We start from the raw sequence: 17,685 nt of genomic DNA on the forward strand, positions 1-17,685 counted from the left end.
ATGGGCGATCCTGCAAGATGTCCAGGGACATCCAACGCCTTATAGAAAATGTCATCTCCTCACATGCTGCACGCACTGCTGAACTCTGCCTATCATGGCAGCAGAGGAGAGAGGACATCTATCATCTGAAGCAGTCAATTGGCAATGATGGTTTGGCTTTGAGAGAATCCCTGTATGATGAGTTGTTGGTCTCAAGAGACTGCCAGAGGCAGAAGGACACCTTTAGGGAAACACTGCATGTGGAGATGTCTTCAAGGGGATCCCACTGTCAAGATGTGAAATCCAAGTGTAAATGCCTAGGCGCGAATGTCGGCCTTCATGGACTCCCGTCATTAAGACACAGATTCCTTGAGGCAATCTCTGCATGCTGAAATGTTTGATGCCTAAACCAAGAGATGGATTCCTTGAGACAATCTCCCTAATGCATTTGGAGAGATTAAGGGTCACCAAGCATGATAACTCATTATCCCCTTGTGACATTCATCACCAGGACCTTGTAGCTATTGGGCCCTCATGCACACGTTCATCTCACAAGTGGCCGTAGCCAATGAGGACCATGATTTAGCATTATGTGGTCCATCCCAGGATTCATTCCAGGATCCACCACAGAATCAGGGTTCATGTTGAACCACACAGGTGATGCCCTTGGCCATGTCACCACATATATCAATCGTCTTGCCACCAACACATCTTCTTCATGCATCCTGGTTTTCATGAACCTTTGGAAAGAGCATGTATTTTTTCCAATTTTATCTTTTTAGTTAACACACCCCCTTCCAAGGTAGACATGTTTTTGTACTTTTTATTTTTTTTTTTACTCTCGCCCAAAAGTACAGTATTCTAATTGTTCTTCTCGTCCATGGTGGAATGTGTTCTTTATTCTTGTCCTCGTCCAGGGTGGACACTATTCTTTATTTGTGTCCTCATCCAGGGTGGACTGTAATATTTTTGGGACCTCATTTCAGGGCCATTTTGCTACTGGGGGCTGTGAGTCAACTGCTCATGGTATTGGGCACAATTCCAGACTGTGGGAATGTACATGCAACCATGTTCAGTGGAGTCAACCTGCATGGTGTTGTGGAAACTAACACCTCCCACATACAGGTGAGCATTCCATTTATTCATGACGTTCATATGTGCAGTCTGTCAGACAGACCCCTTTAGCTGGTCCAAACACATTTCCATGTTATTTCAAGTCTGTTGTCTCATCCAGGGCCCAAACTCCCGAAAAGCCACCCCAGCGCCCCATTTGCACCCAAGTCCCCATACCTTCTGCTGAACACTGGCCTGCCTAGCACCAATGTGGACAAACAGTGTTAGGTGGAAGTTATGAGGGATTCACTGAACTACAGCTGTACCACCAGGTACAGTTATGCACTGTAATAGATTGTCATGGCTGGTGATATATGCACCCCAAATATGGCATGATGTGGCACTCATAGGGATTTCAAATTAAAGTGATTTTGTGATGATTGGGTGAGTGTCACTGTCACTGAAGTTGTGAGTTGATCTGCAAAATTATGTATGTGCATGTATCCTTGATCAGCTATGCATTTGATTTAAGTTATGGGTGGCACATCCTCAACTTGCTGCTTGGAATCAGTAGCCTTGGGATGTTCCTGTGCACATTGGTGAGGGATGATACAGTTCCTTCATTTTGTGCGTGGCATTATATTTGCACTCCTGTCATGCCAACCCTGCATGTGTCATGTCCAATAGCCACTCCAGGATCAGAGTGTGGACTGGCCTACTGCGAACTCTGGTAATTTCACAGTAGGAACCTGCACCCTGGGGCTCTTTTGTATCCACATGTTTTAATGAGAAAGGGGTTGGCCTTGTAGTAGAAGTTTGACATAGGGTCACTTTTTGGTATCATTTCCATGGCCACTTTTGGGTCTCAGTCCACCACTGTCAATCTTGCAAGCACATGCAAAACACCTGACTGTAACAATCCACATGAGTGAATGTTAGAATTGACATGTATGCATGTGTGTGGTGTGTAGTATGCTGCGCATTGCTGGTGAGGTGCAGGTGTTGGTGGCCGGAATGTCCTTCTCATGTGTCATAAGAAATATTAATGATGTGCTCCCAATTATATAATCAAGGGTTGTTGATGGTGAGGGGTGCATTGCCTTAACTTTTTATTTCTGTTTGTGTATCCTATGGTTGGGTAGTTTGCTTCATGGTATTCCTCGAGTGCATCTTCATGATTGGACGGGGGGGCATGTTGAGCGTATCAGAGACATACATCTGGAGGGGGTGGGTGGACAGCTGATGATTTTCCCAAATGTAGGAACATGCACATGGCTGTGGGGATTGGAGGTGAGCAAGACCAGCAGCAATTTTGCAGAGGGACACATCATCACGATGGAAATCAGGTGAGCCCTTTTTTACATTTGATGCATGCCACTCAGGGGTACTACCTGGTTGTGTGTGTCTTGTCCCTGTGCTACTTGGCCTGCTAAGGGAATGGGTTGTGCCTGTGGATGAGGACGAAGCCCTGCTGCACGTCTACTGATGTTGGCAATATTATGCAGGACACAACATGCCACAATGATATTGTACACTTCAGAGTGTGCATATAGCAATACCCCACCTGAGTGGTCAAGGGAGTGAACGTGTGGCTAGCACTCCCAATTTGCACTCCACTATGCCCTAATGGCTATAAGTCCTGTGTTGTGGTGCACCTTCCCTGGCCTTGCTGGATTCTTGATGGGTGTCAACAAGAATCTTGACAGATGGTAGTCACTGTCCTCTGCAAAGGTGTACATGGTTGTTAATGGTGTGTATTGTCATTTATTTCGTTTTTGTGTATCATGTGACTGCTCGTGTGTGCATGATAGTTGATACTCACCCACCAGCCAGGTGTTTCCGAAGTTTCTCGATGCAAGAGTCTGGTATATTGGGGAATGGCAGAAGATATAACTGTCATCCGTGCATCCTGTGTAATTGGAATTGTCATACATGATGTGCCCCTTGGCATCACAGTTCACATGTACATTGAAGGAATACCAATGTTTACTGTTTCGGTGTCTGTGCTATGTGTCTCTGGGGGGTTGCAGCGCTACATGGGTGAAGACAATGTCTCTCAGTTCCCGGTGAAAGTGTGTAAACACATGGTATTCCTGGCACACTCTCTGCCTTGCCTGCAGTGTGTGTGGCAGGTGAATGTGCCTATGCACATATGCAAGATGCAGCGCAAGACCTGATGGAGGCACCTTGATTGTGTTGACTGTGATATACCCCTACACATGGACTGTTGGAATGATCCTGTGGCTGGGCAGTGTAGGGCTGACAGCACTTTGACTAGGAGTGGCACAGCCTGTGATCAAGTGGTGAGTAATACCATGGCATTCCCCCGCTCCCTGACAAGGTCTAGGGTGACATGGGGAGGGAAGCAGTATCTTCCATGCATCTCCTCATCTGGCATCCCGAATAATGTTGTTTGTGGATGGAATATTCTGTGCCTCCTCCTCATCATCCTCCTTCCATGTAATAGTATCAGTGTTAGCAGTGCTATCAGTGCAGGATCCTGCATTGTGGCAGTCTATGTTCATTGGCGTTGCATTGCACTTTTAATATGTGAGCTTTCATTGCACTTGTGTGTTCTCCTTTGGACTCCAGACAATTGCACGACATCTTCTGTGAATAGGGTTTCCTTTGCGGTTAATGGGGTGTGTTTGTTGTTTGCATTGTGCCTCCCTCACCAATCCCATGTTCTTCATCATTTTCAACCTTGAATGGAGGTTTTGCATGTCTGCCTCCTATTTAGTTCTTTGTGGTGGCCCTTACCGAAAGCTGCTCTCTCTGTGTCGCTCTAAGCACTGCTGTACAGTGAAAAGTGAGAAGGGCAAACCCAAATTCTGATCTGTGAATCAGACATTTTTAAATTACACCCTGTTTTAGAAAGCTGTTCCAAACGAAAATTCAAGGAGGTCTAGTAGAGCTGTGTATCTTCAAATGCAATGCCCTGGACATTTCTTGAAGCAAAACAAGGATTTCATTTGAGTATCTAAGGATCAGAAATTCTTCATTGCTTTAAGTTAAATGCTTTCACAAATCATTGTAAGTGTTTCACTCACATCAGTATTTCTTTCATGTCCCACAGTTGGTCTTAGATTGCACCATGTGATTTAAAACGAAACAGTATTTTGTCATAAATTTGGGCATGAACAGTAAGACACCATTCCCTTGCCCATCAATCACACCTAACTAAAAATATAGAAACCAGTCTGTCACTGTTCCGTTCAAATGTTTGCATGTGACATGGATGACTTTAACCGGGTGTAGACAAGACTAGGCATGGTCCACATGAACAGCATTGTCTTAATAGTCCCAGATGGCACTCCATGCACAAACCTTGAAATTCACCAGATGATGTGACTATTTTGCAGTAGAAAACACAAGATCCATATAATCCAATTGTTTATGATACAATAGTTCATTTTGGATAATTAGTCATAAACTGCAATGTATATATTAAGATTTAATTTCAATTGAAATAAAATGAAGACACATAAAAGGCACTCCCAAATTACATACATTCTATCCATTCTGTTTGTCTTCCCTATACAGAGCCACAAGACACTCTGTTTCAGTGGAAAGAAAATGTTGCAATAAAAATGATTATTAGGCACACAACCAATATTGCCAAATATCAGTTATGTTAACACTTTACCCAATAATACAGTCAGCACGATTTGACCTGATTCCTAATGATGCCATTGTAAGAAGACTGAATGCAAATATTATCAACTGATCCTAGGCATTCAATGTCCACCTTCTTATGGTTTGCACCAGATAGGGTCAACAAAATGTAGATGCACTGTATACCAATATGATAATAATGTACCCACTCCAATCAATTCAATACATTAAATCATTGCTCTCCACACATGACCTCCTTAAGCAAAATAATTACAGATTTTTGATTTTGAACAATAGAAAACAAATACTCCAAACAAAAAAAACACATTTCAAATTCCAGGTGCCCTATAAAAAAGTAAATCTTAAAATGTTACAACATTAAAATAATAAATTCACCCCACTGAAGCAATCTGGCTGGGAAATGATAAAATATACAGAGAGGATTGTATATCCCGCTATTTAAATAAACCATTTAATTGATTCAGCTTTAATAGCTAAACATGCTAACGTTTAAATTCCCTGATAGGCGACCCAAGCCATATTTTAATCAATAGAGTTAACACTAATGGTATCCGACTGTAGTATAGAAAATAGGATAATATGTGCAATAGATTGAATACAAGAACATTTATTTTAGCCAATCTGATGTATCTAGTCTAACATATGATATATTGAATCACTAAATCAAACATCACGTGAAAACTCCCCTTCCTGCCTATGCAGGACAAATGACATCTGTTTCATTTTAATGTTTCACTTTCAGGTGTTGTCAGGAGGTTTATGACTCCGAAAAACAAGCGCATACAAGTGGTACATTGGCAAAGTACAAGATCCTCTCTGAAAAGGTGCACTCTCCTTTTCTTGAAAATCGCCTTAGCTGGGCTCCTTGGGCCTTGTAATATAAAAGACGTGAATATCATCTTCCCTTATCAAAAGTGTAGTTGTCTTCACTACGTGTGTTTTCTAACTATATACTAGATCTACCTGAACTATATTTGTGGTGTTATTTTCAAGGTGGATCTTTATTCTCCTCCTTGAACGAAACACTATTGAGTGGGTTTGCGTACATTAATTAACATTGTATCAAATTGTATTAAGAGGAATTCACTTTTGGTAGAGATTAATGAGTGGGACTTTGAGTTTGCTTATTATTGTCCATGTTCACTTTTTAATCATGATTCACGAGCTTTGGGGTAAAAACATTTAAATATGTAATGATTGTTTTTTATTTCACCAGTCTAGTATGACATTTAATTGTGATTCTTCTTGTATATGTATGTGTTGTTTTGTATTGGTCGATTTGATTATGTTATTATAGTTTAAAGGTTTTGATAAACTGGCCATATTAATGGAAAAATAACAATCTTGTTCTAGTGCTGTTAGGCAGAATCACATGCAGTACCCTTGGGGAACACAATATGCAATTAAGACTACAAGTGTCAGTACAATTTCACCTTTGGTACAAGCCTGTATTACTCAGTAATGTAGCAGTGGCTGAGTAGACAGACTTATCTCAAGAGTAAAGCGAGCAGTAGAACAAGTTACACAAAGGAACAACAATTACCGGGATTCAAACAAACACTTACTCAAGGTTACTTGGTAAAAGAATATACATTTATTTACACAGTCATTTGGAAAACATTACACTAGCAACTGCAGCTCAATATGATATACTAATATACTACAAACACAACTAATAAGTTGAACAAGTTCAACTACCCTGAAGTGGGAGCAAAATGGCACTTCAGTTACTTTAAAAAAGGGCAAAAAGACAAGGTTATAAGAAATGAAGCACAAATACTTTCATAGGCTGTCAAAGGGTTTCAGTTGACAAGAGCCAGCAATTCAGTTCATAGGCCTGGGCCAAAGTCAATGGTTCTGAGTCTTTGTATAGGATAGCACAGTTCTGGTAGTAAACGGTTAAGTCTTTGCCACGGATCTTAGAAGAATTTGGTCGGATCAAAATGTAGATGTTGTTTTAGGAAAGGACAAGCCTTCAAAGTTGGGAAAGTTTCACAAACTTTCGCCGTGGCCGAAAAGATTTCCGGACCACATTTGCACAGTACCCTTAACGTGAAGAAGAGCTGTAGCTGAAGCACTTGTTGCTGGCAGTTCGAGCAGATCTCGCCGTTCGTGAGCTTCGGTCATGGGGACAAGAAGGAGGATGTCGGGAGGTTCCTGCACTGCCCAGGGAAGAGGCCACAAGCTTGGCAAAACATTGGTTTAAGGTGTGAGTGCATTAAAGTCCACAAACTGGTATCCATCCCCCTGGTTATCCAGTTTTCCACAGCACTCTGCAGAAACTTTGACCAGGATGGGACGGTGTCCAGGCAGCTTGCAATGTGGGTGTTCCCACCAAACTCAAGGGAAGAAGTTAACCTTGAGTTTCAGGCAATTCAGACCTGCATCAGAGCTTCACCGGTCGTCCAGGAGTTGCAGCAGTAGTCTTCCTTCAGCTTGTCTTCGGTTCTTTCGTTCCAGTGGTCGACTCTGCTTCCAAGTCCCAGAGACCTGCTTTTAAACAGTTTTCCCCCATTCATTCCAGCCTGGCTGTCACTCACACAGCAGGGTGGCTATCCTCACCAGCCGGCCAATCACGCCAGAGTGCATTCATGTCTCCCAGGAGACTAAACACAGGGAGTTTCGGGCACCTCCCTCACATCCTGCCTACACCAGACACTCAGGCGCCAGAGGAGGGTTTCAGCACTGAAGCCCGCCAAAGGCCAATGAACAAAGGGACCAAACCTGGTTTGGCACACAGAATTAAACAAAAGGAAGACCTTTCCAAAAAGATACGGAGAAAAAAGTTCACCGGAGTCTGTTTTTACAGATAGGTCTTGGGCGCCATATTGAAAAACATGGTTGACCCGATTTTTAGCTATCATTGTTCGTGGTTGGGAATATCATTGTTCGTGGTCATAGTAATTTGATCTAAACCACTGCCACCAGCCATTTCAAGTAGGAAAGGGTAACATTTGACTGTTACATGAGTGTTTTGACCAGCACTCTATAGGAAGATAGTATGTGCTGGGTCTGTAAATTTAAAGAGACTAGCAAAGTCAATTTAACTTTACATGCTCTGGGAGACAGTAGCCAGTCCCAGAGAAGGTATTTAAACCTTGGGAAGTTTGAAAGACATCCCTGTTCCACTGCACTTAAGGTGCTGTGTGGCACACAGAAAAAGATGATGGCTACGGAGTTGTTTTAAAGCTCTATATTCAAAGAACACAAAAGTAAAACACACTGACAATGAAAAGTTCAAAGTCCCAAAATATAGCAAAAGAGCTGCAGGGCTCTGAGGTAGAGAAAATTTAGCACTTGTGTGAGAATTCTCCCTAACACAATCCACATAGGTGTCCTAGATATTATCATCTCATCATGGACAAAGAATAATAACCCTAACATCAAGCTGCTAGTTTGGGTGTAAAGTGTCAATCAAACACAAATATATGTTTGGGTCATATCAGTTCAAGAATACAAATGGATTCCACAGAGCTACAGGATAACAACTCAAAAACAAAGAGATGTATCCTTGTAACAGAAAAGTAGAAGTTCTCTCTCAGAATTTGACACACTTTTGTCATGTATGTGGTCGTATCATTCTTAATAGACAGTCTGTGGGAGTTTCTATGCTCCTATCAAAGTGAAACTCATCAACTCAATTAGTGCATTGTGTGTTTCGTTAAGACTAAGGTACCATTTAGTGGCTAGATAAAGGAGACAGATGGAGCAAAGTAAGTAAGTAAAATGCATTTGAAGACTGTCCTTGTAAACTAGCAAACGAGGGGAGGAATTTCCAGTATGTTTCCTCCTTAGATTGAACGCATGCAGATGTCAAAAATGTCCCCATTGCCTGTTTGTTGCCTCTCTGCTGTTGAGAAGTACATGCTGCTATGATTAATTCATCCTGTGTTGATTGCGGTGTTCACTATGGTATACATAGATCATGCAACTCTTGCTGCAGATGCACTTTTCAGTGGAGGTCATATTGATCATGTGCAATAGCCAAAGTTGAAATGCATATTTAAAAATGTGAGTGCTGTGATGGTTCAGAAGATAGCCCCATATGTTAAGCACTCATTGCAGATATCTGTGTTCATATGATATGATATGATTGATTATTTATAATGCACTTAATACCCTGAGGTTTCTAAGCGCGGACCTGGGGATTGTACCTGTGTTGCTCTGCAACGTCTTGCTTCCAAGGCGAGCACATTGCCCCTGAGCTATGCTCCCGAGACACGAGATTACAAGATTACAAAACCAAAATCCAGCAAGTCTGACTCAGAATTCCCTATGTCTAAAGTTAATAAACCTGCATGTATATGTACTTTGTTTTGTAGCACATTAGGTGTTATTATCAGAAATATACCTGCACCATGTAGGGGTTGATCTAAAAGCAAACATAGCATCAGTATGATGAAGGTCTAGAAATTGTTTAGACAGGTGGCTGTGAAACCTAGGCAGCCATCCCTAAAGATGAGTATAAAGTGTTAATCTGTAGAGCTGATTAGGTAAATAAATTCAAGACTTTGGAACAAAAGCATTCCTTCGCGTAGCCTGGCCTTGCCAGCAGATTATATGAAAGTGGTAAAGTGCAGACATTATGTCTGATTCTCTCTCATCTCATGTAATCTCGTATTTCCAAATCTGTCAAAATTACCAGTATTTAAACCTTTCAAAATTGTCATCCTTCAGAGTGTTTTCATTCTCAGGGCATGAGATTCAAAAAAGCCTCTCTAATGGTTTCACTGGCTATTATGTTTTCTCCTCTACATTAATTGTGAGCACTGATATAATGCACACCACAACCACATGTTTCTTTACTCTCTATTAGCAACACTATTTGAAAACAATGTCCCTTTTCTATTCTCAGTCTGGTCAAATACAGACACCTTCCTAGTAGCTACTAATCTTCATCCACTATAAATGCTTCTGTATGTGCAGATGTTTCATGCTTCCAATTGGTCTCCTGTATCCAGGCTTCAGCACTTAAGCAGTCTGTGAGGCAGCTAATCAGTGTCATCTGTCTATTCCAGATTATGTGCACCTTTTCCATGCACTCTAGGTCCTGCTTTTGTGCTATGGTCAGCACACCTCCCTTGTGGCTGCTATTGATGAAAAGTGTCCTGTACCTATGGTAGGACACACATACTCTTATCATGGATTGCTAATGTTGCACTCAAAATGCATATTCTTTTTCATTTGATTACTGCAAGAATGACCAGGGTAATTGAACTGAAAGGGAATACCCATGCTTATTTTAATTGTATTAAGGCAGCATATCATGCTACGGATTGTGACCATGATGAGGAGTGTGTGACCAGGTGGTCCAATCAATTAATCCCTTTGCTTCAGCGGTGGGGGCCCCAAAGGTGAATGTGCCTCGAGCACCAAAAGTGCTTATGATGACCCGACTTCTTCATACGTGTTTGAGTTTAAATACCCAGCAAACTCTACTCATCCATTTGGTACAACAATTTTGGATTGGATAGAGTCTGTGATTTGTACCTTTCCATTACATATATCATCTATGGCTCTCCTCCTGGCTTTCGTTGGCCCAATGTATACATAAGGTGATGTGTTAGCTTTTATCTAGCTCTCCCGCGAAGAATGAAGAATTGAAATTGGAATGCAACATTAAAACATTTTTTTATCTGGATGGGCATGTGCCATTCATACAAATTATGAATTACTATTTGTAAGAACCAGAGACAGAGACATGTTTTATGTTTTCATCACTGCATGCCTAATAGTGTAATTAAATATTTGTGAATGTATTAGCAACTCATGCATTAATATGATTCTTCTTCTGCTAAATTCAGATTCATATTTTCTTTCTACATTGGACAAATGGTTCAAAAACCTGAGCCAATTATGTATTTCCTATTGTCAATTTAAATGCAGTTTGCAGATTCCTATTCATTCATCGACACTAGTTACTTCATGGTAATTTACTATAATTTAATTCCTTTGAAATTACATTAAAAATGAATGGGTAATTATGGGTTAAAGGGGGGAAAGGGGAATGTTTTAGGAAGGGGTAGTAATGTTATGATATGATATGCATTTATAACGCTCCTTTACACAAGTGGTTCAGGGCGTGATGAGGCAAGGGAGGGGGATCAGAGGGAAGACAGAGACAATGATCTTACTAGGCCAGGTGACATTGAGATTGCGCAAAGTGCAAGGGATGGGGGGCACAAGGGGAAAGGGCTGGGGCCAGTGCAGTACATGGGATCAACAGTAAAAATAAATAAGTACCAAAAAATATAAAGTGCGGCCAGCTGTTGGAAAGTGAAGGATAAGTGCAGACATCTGGTGTCTAGTACTGGTCAGGGACTGTAGGGATACTGAAACAGCCCCTGAGTGCAAGGGTTGCCAGGGGAGCAGTGCGGGTAAGCAACTGATGGGCAGGGGACCTGGCCCCGAGATCAGAAAGTAGCCAGGTGACCAGTGCAGTTTCAGTTTCAGTCAGGAATTCAGCAAGGGAGAGGAAGAGAGAAAGCAGAAGCAAAGAGGAAGGTCTTGAGGTGCTTCCAGAACCGGAGATGGTTCTCCTCAAGTTTCAGAGAGGCAGTTTCAGAGAGGCAGGGAGGCTGTTCCAGAGGGAGGCCCCAGCCGAAGAAAGAGATCTACCACAACTCGTTGCTTGGAGAAGCGACTGACCCTGAGGGAGTTGGAAGCGGATGAGCTTACCTACTTACGAAGAGAGAGTTGAAGGTATTCAGGCCCCAGAAGGTCTTTGGGCAATGCAGAGAGTATTGAACGTGATCCTTGCAGCCACCAGGAGCCAGTGGAGAGATGTTATGGCTAGAAAGATATGATCCCTGTGCTTTAGGCCAAGGACACATTTTGCCGTCCTGTTCTGTATAGTTTCAGAGGCTGCAGAGTAGAGCTAGATCTATTTAGGAAGAGGCTATTGCAGTAGTCCAGCCTACAAAGAACCAGAGATCTGGAGACAATTAACTTTTGGGGGAAGGAGAGGAAAGGAAGAATACCTCTGAGGAGGTGCAGCTGGTGGTGTGACTTCTTAGAGATATCAGACATGTGAGAAGAGAAGGAGAGTGTGGAGTCGTAGATGACCCCAAGGATTTTAGTCTCACAGGTGGGAGCAGGAAGAGCACCAAGGAAGGCCAGCCAGAGAGTGAAAGGAAAGGAGGGAGCAGGTGTGTCGATGAGGAGAATCTCAGTCTTACTGGCATTAAAACAGATATCATTGGCGGCATACCACTTATGGATAGCAGGCAGACAGTCAGGTAATGAGAGAAGGAGAAGAGGTGGCAGATGGGAGCCTGAAAATTAGCTGTGTGTCATCCACATAGCACTGAACGTTAGGGCAGAGGGTGTCGTGGGCTGTGCAAGAAGTGCCAGCTATTGGTTGAACAGCCAAGGAGAGAGGTTAGACCCCTTGGGAACATCACAGATAGAGATAGAGATAGAGGAGAGGAAGGACCCAAGAGAAAAGAGGTCAGCCAAGCCAGGGCCTGATCTGTGATACCTAAGTTATCACAGAGAAGGTTGAGCAAGATGGCATGGCATAGTTGACAGTGTCAAAGGCGGAAGGGAGACCAAGTAAGATATGGACATAGGGGGTATTGGAATCGAGGTTGGAGTGCAGATCTTCACAGATGTTCAGGAGAGCAGTTCCCATGCTTTTGGCAGCTCTGAAGCCCGACTGATGGTCATGGAGACAACCGACAGATTAATTGTGAAGATTAATCGAAGATATGGCCAGCATGAGTTTGCCCAGGAAAGGAGTGATAGAGATGAGGCGATAGTTAGCCGGGCAGGAGGGGTCGGCTGAGGGTTTCTTAAGAAGAGGGTCCACAACTGAGTGCTTCAGGGGGTAAGGGAAGACTCCAGATGCAAAGGAGTGGTTGCAGAAGTCAGCCAGTGCTGCAGCCACACTCAGCATAGGAACAAAGCACTGGCCAACACACCCGTTAGCACGAGAGGTAAGCAACTACTTTGACAAGGTTGTACATATTAATACAATTTGCGGAGAGGGAGTACAGGATTTTCCTGCTTATATCCCCCGTAGTTCTACTGACGATTGCCGTGAGCCGCGATCGGGACCAGAGGCAAACACCTACACACCGTGCTCCTGTAAACCAACTAACAAGGTATTACTCAGACAGTAATGTTTTGCTTGTATACCAGTTACATACCCTGTCACTATACCTAGATAGAAGACTTGTAATTTGACTCATGGCACCTTCTCCTCCTTTAGATGCACCTTGGCTCCATGGCAGTTCCCGCTAAGATTAGAGTATGCAGATCTAGGACGTCCTAAAAACCTTCTCGCCCCCGCACATCAGAATCAGGGCCACAGATCCTCCACTCTAGAGGGGAGTCTTTAAGCACCTTATGAATACAGACTTTTCTCGAACGAGATGGACCATTGTTTTGTGTTGCACATGGGGATACTATCCCTCTGGCAATATTTTTTGCAAAGTGAAAGGCATACTTTATATCTGCTTTTCCATTCAATAGGCACAAGGAAGGAGGCACACTGTACCTATCTCCATCAATTACGATTGCCTTTGCCCTCAAAATATACCGACACAGGTAATCATCTACCTATCTAGGTGTTATACTCAGTAATAGAGTTTGACTGGACTTTTTGAGAATTAGTAGCTCACACTGGTCCTTTGTTTTATTTTTGTCTGATAGGGAATGGAAGATAAGAAATTCCACGCTGATTCCTCTACTCACACACTAGCATAGTCTAAATGCTTGTACATGAACCAGGGTTTCTCTCCTGACAAATGTTCCGGATATATTACCTTTTTGCAAACTGAAACATGTTGAGAAAATATACTGTGTAATTAGAATGCAGTGAAAAATTGATGCAAACAACTATAGAAGTGTATGGAAAAACCCTATGTTGTTTCAGAATTGTTGAAAACTAGTGTACAATTGATGTTGCAAAGATACCCTGGCACACATGTAGCAATTTAGAAATGTGTTTCACCATGAGCAATCAATTCAAGCTTTGGTTTTTATGTAATTTTAGTGAATTTAATGTATGATGTTTAATGTTGAAATTTGTAATGATTAAATTGGCTTTTAACTACTGAAAGCAATCCCCCTTTCAGTTTTTTCCTAACCAATCAGACTTGCCTTTATCTCCTTTTTGCTTCACAGTTAACCCCCACCCGCGTCTAGATAGAGGCCGCACTCAGACATTTGTTCAATGAGTGCACACCCGGGGTTTCCTCCCTTATCTTAAGAATGTCTGAGTCGTACCAGGAGTTGCACTTGGCTTTAGGCTTCAAGCGGATCCTCATGACAGGGCCAAGAACATCAAGAGTATTAGATATAGCAGAGTGAGGGCATGGAAATGGCTGTGTCAGGGTGTGAGTTAGCCGAAGGGGCGGGGGGGAGAAAGTGGCCGCGAAAGCCTCAACTGACACACGCTTCATCGGTCGGATAACCGAGAAAGTAGGTGGCAGTGCTGGAGTTGGCTTGGCCTGAGGGGTAGAGAGGGTGAGATGGGAGGAAATGAGAAAGTGATCACTCCAGGAGAGAGAAGTCATGAGAGGGATAGAAATTGCAAGGTCTGAAGAGATCAGAACATCCAGAGTGTGCCCTGCAAAGTGAGTGGGGCCAGAGGGGAGCATAGAGAGTGAGAGAGAGTCACAGAGGTCACAAAAGAGTCCTGAGGAAGGACAGGACTAATCCAGGTGGATGTTAAAGTCTCCAAGAAGGATGAGTTGAGTGGTCGACAAGGTGGGAGGAGGAGAGGTCTGCCCACTCTGAGAGGAAGAAGGAGATCTGACCAGGTGGCCGATAGATGGTAGCCACAATAAGGAAATGGCCAGGAGAGAGAGAGAGCCTGCGGACGAGGCATTTGAAAGAGGGGTGGGCCTGGATAGGAATGACAGAGGCAGGAATCCACTCAGGGAATGAACAGTTAGATCTGGGTGCAGAGAAGATCTTGTAGCCATCAGGTAGGAGAGAGTCAAACCTCGTGATAGAGCTGGCCATGAGTCATTTCTCGGTGAGACCGACGACAACAAGGTCACGTTCTTACAGGAGGCGGCAGATGTCAGAGGAGTGTTTGAAGCTGAGAGAGAGTTGAGAGTGGCAATATGGAGAAGGTTGCCATCCTTCAAAGACTTCTGGGGAGGGGTACAAATCAGAGATACGCCCTGTGGAGGTGTAGAAGAAGCCAGAAGGATGGCAGAAGAGGAATGAGGAAAAGGCAAGGTAACCAAGGAGGAGACAGCGGGGGAGGCAGGTAATCCGTGATGGGAATAGAGGGGACCGCAGGAGAAAAAAGGAAATTGATGAGGCATCTGAAGTGTCTATGAACAAGGAGAAGATTGGCCTGATGACCTTGGACCAAGACGGTACCATTCAGGTACACATTAATGATTACCTTAGAGAAGTGGAAGGGGGCCAGGAGGGCCTCCCACCGGGTGCCAACATTAATGGGAGAAAAAGAGAAAGGAGAAAGCACAGAGACTATGTGAAGAGGCCATAGGTCCAGCGAGGGAACAACAAAAAGGATGTCAGTGAGGGTTTGACTGGAGAAGGAACTGATATAGGTGTCGGTGAAAGGGAGACCAGGGTTGGAGACCAGGATGTCCTTTTTAAACTTCTTCCTACCAGATTTAGTGAGGAGAGCAGGATGGTCGATAGAGAAGCAGTTAGAAAAGATAGGAGAAACAGAGAGCACCATATGGTAGGTAGGGAGAGGAGAGAAGAAGGAAGGGGTAATGGGGTGCAGGGAGACACTACGGAAAGACACAGGGAGGGTTGCAAGCAGACGAGACAAAGAGGGACGACACAGTAGTAGACAATTGACCAATACAACAAGAGCTCAGACAATAGTAGAACAGTTTTCTAAATGAACGATTTGCTAAGAAGACAAAATCAAAAACAACAAGGAAAAAGTAGTTGGCTAATGAGAACCTGGAGGAAGGAAGAGTGCAACGGAACACACAGCAGTACAATATCGGACAGGGCAGTCAGTGAGGCAAATACAAAAAACACAAAAACCAACACAGGAGAAAGCGGCAAAAGCGGACCTAGATGAGGGAGGAATAAGAGAAGAAATACAGGCAGTGTAAGCAAAACAAGGCAGTCAGTGAGGAAAAACAACAGCAGTGAAGAATGATGACCTAAGTAGGCAAGATACAGCATAAAAAAGTTGTGAGACACGCGGTAGAGGAAGAGAGGTCATTGGGGACCCCCAAAATAAAATAAAAATCAATGTAAAATTTTGAATTAATCACTTCATAGTAAATTGCCACAAAGTAATTGCTGTTGATGTATTGACATGGAACCCATTTTGAAATTCAATTAAACTTGAATGAAATGTATATGACATGTACTTTGCATTAACAGAACCATCTGCTGTTATCACAAAAGGACGATTTTTATAGGCAGACACATTCTTCAGGGAGCCTAATTCTCTGCCAGACCATGGGTCGATGACCTGCCCTATGCATCCGCCTAAAAATAAAGTCCATGTATTTGGCCTGTTGCCTCAATATGAATCTCACATTTAGATGTATTTTTTTTTTATAATTGGAAGCCTAAGTATTCTTCAGTACACCCAGATCTGGCATGAATTCTTCTTTTAAGATTGGTTGCAATGATCCTGGCATCCCTGCTTCACCAATGAACTAGATTATGCACAAATAAACCTTTCAGAGTTCAATGTAAGTTTTGATGCTACTTGTAAAAAGAAATTGCTCTCTTTGTATAATGTTTACCTGTTCTAACAATCTAATACAGTATAGGGCTATCAAACAATTTAATTCAATCTTTTTGGTTATTAATAAACAGAGTGACTATCAATGTTCTATAGAACTCTGAATTTCAAGTTGCAAAGCACATTTCCCTTTCCTAAGGCAATAGGCATGGAAAGCATCTTTAAAATGGTAATTCTCTTAAAACCTACAATATAGCATATAATTCTGAATATTTTATTTTGTCTGTTTAACATGAATTACTTGATTTTTCATTCTAAAGCCATTACGAGATTGCATTATTTAATGAACTTTGAGCATCAGCAATAGGGTTTGATAAATTCATGAAACTTTATCACATTCCAATATGTTGTCTATTTAACTGCTTGTGTTTTTTTATTTATTGAGTATTTATAAAGTGCCTGTACAGCAAATGGTGTTTGAAAATGCCACAGGACAAGAAGGAGGGCATGGTCAGGGAAGAAAAATAACAATAACAGTCCTACTAGGCCTTGTGACATTCAGATTGTGCAAGTGCAGTAACAAGAAGTGCAGGGGGAGGGGTGTGGTGAGGGGTGGGGAAGTGCTGTGCCAGGCTGAAGGGATAATGCTCTAGTGGGAAGGGTAGTATGGGCAGAAAGAAGGTATACAAATGCAAAGGGGGGAGAGAGGGGAAGAAAGGCCCCTGGGGCTAGGCGAGTGCTAAGTGATGGCCAGGTGGGCAAGTGCCAGGGGATGCAGGGAGTGCAGGGAGTGAGGTCCACATGCTACGGGCAGGACAGGGGTGGACCAGACTTGGTAGCAATGCACAACCCGCCAGGCTAGTCAGGGAAATGGGTTACGAAAGGGCAAGTGCAGGTTTAGGTGGATGGTCAGGGATAATAGAGTGCTGGAGTAGACTGGGTGAGGAGGGCCTGGTGCCCTGTAGGACTGAGAAGGGACCAGGCAGCCATTTCATGTGGCAGAGGGGAGCGTTAGCAGGGGAGGGGAGAGGGAAAGAAGAAGAGAGAAGGAGGGTCTTAAGCAGCTTCCGGAACTTAATGTGATGTGGCTCAACCCTGAGAGGGGCAGGGAGGCCATTCCAAGGGCAGCTCCAGCGGAAGAGAAAGATCTACCCCACACTTTCAGCTTGGAGAAGCATATGATCTGCAGAGAGCAAGAAGACCAAATAGCTCTAGCAAGGACGTATTTAGGGAGAGGGAGTGCGATGTAGTGGGGTCCCAGGGCCCATAAGGCCTTGTGGATGATGCAGAGGGTCTTGGACTTGATCCTCACCGCCATCGGGAACCAGTGGAGAGAATTCAGGGCTGGAGAGTTGTGGCTTGAGGTCAAG

This window comes from Ambystoma mexicanum, chromosome 6q, assembly GCF_040938575.1.
Source record: "Ambystoma mexicanum isolate Mex_15411 chromosome 6q, UKY_AmexF1_1, whole genome shotgun sequence".
Taxonomy (NCBI): domain Eukaryota; kingdom Metazoa; phylum Chordata; class Amphibia; order Caudata; family Ambystomatidae; genus Ambystoma; species Ambystoma mexicanum.